At 40.7% G+C, this 1,139-nt stretch overlaps 1 non-coding gene across 1 annotated transcript; it reads right to left on the bottom strand.

Annotated features, from left to right (window-relative positions):
* Window positions 1-609: 609 nt before the first annotated feature.
* trnai-uau (transfer RNA isoleucine (anticodon UAU)) lies at window positions 610-703 on the bottom strand. Its single transcript has 2 exons — window positions 666-703; window positions 610-645 (listed from the first exon to the last, which is right to left on the bottom strand). It is a non-coding gene; the product is annotated as a tRNA-Ile (tRNA).
* Window positions 704-1,139: the final 436 nt, after the last annotated feature.

Raw genomic sequence — 1,139 nt, 5'->3', positions numbered from 1 at the left:
GCGCTAGTACCTCTTGCCACGAGTTCCCAGAATCCTTTGTGGTTCTACCCCTGAATGACGTCACATTTTCAATCTCTGTATAATATGCATGTTCAATTTTATATTTGGGGTGAAATATCAAGTCTTTTCAAGTAAACCGGTCCAAGTCCAATTCAAGTCCCAGGTCATTGGTGTAAAAGTCTAAGTCAAGTCACAAGTCTTAGAACATTTTTTCAAGTCAAGTCTAAAGTCATAAAATTAATGACTCGAGTCTGACTCGAGTCCAAGTCATGTGACTCGAGTCTGACTCGAGTCCAAGTCATGTGACTCGAGTCCACACCTCTGAGTAGGGCAGTGGTGCTATAATACAATAAGGGTTGTCACAGCATGCATTAACACACACACACATACAGCCAAAAATCTGAGTTTGAAGGAAAAACTATATCTTGATGGTTAATAGCTCACATTGGTCGACAAAAAAGAAGCAGAACAAACAAAGGTACAATTCTGGGTTTGTTAATCTCTATTTTGAATGTTGCTTGTTTTTAAAGATGCTGTAAAGTCTGTTGGCATTTTCAGTGTGCTCAGCATTTATCTGTTCTCATCAGATAAGTATTAGCTCAAAGTTTATGCTCCAGGTGAGGCTTGAACTCACAACCTCGGCATAGCTCAGCCCAATACTGTCATATAAGTACCGCGCACTAACCAATTGCGCCACTGGAGCACATGAGTAATGATTTTATTCCTTTCTCCCTTCATTCAACTGGTCTAATGGAAAAACGAGGGGACAGTAACCACTCGCTCAGTCATTCATAGAAAGAATACTTTACACTATACTATATTGCCACAAATCTCACGCTTGTAGTCTATGTACTATATATAGGATTAATCGATAGATTCATTGTAACAGCAGTCTGGCGAGGAAGGAGCAGCTAGCAGGTCCAGCGGGCATGTGGTGTGGAGGTTAGCCGGTGTTCTGACAAACCATCCTACTTTGGCAAAACGTCCTACCGTAAGTAGTTTATGCACATTTCTGCTGTCACAGAGTAATTCCAGCACAAAATTAAGTAGGTATGACGGTTTGCCACTTATGTTTGCCCATCACAGTATGCTTTTAGCTCATATTGATAAAGCCAGGATGGTTTGTCACTTCATTTTAC

This window comes from Pundamilia nyererei, unplaced genomic scaffold, assembly GCF_000239375.1.
Source record: "Pundamilia nyererei isolate P.nyererei 1_Seehausen unplaced genomic scaffold, PunNye1.0 scaffold06557, whole genome shotgun sequence".
Classification (NCBI taxonomy): Eukaryota; Metazoa; Chordata; class Actinopteri; order Cichliformes; family Cichlidae; genus Pundamilia; species Pundamilia nyererei.
This window is presented reverse-complemented; position numbering and strand designations above follow the sequence as displayed.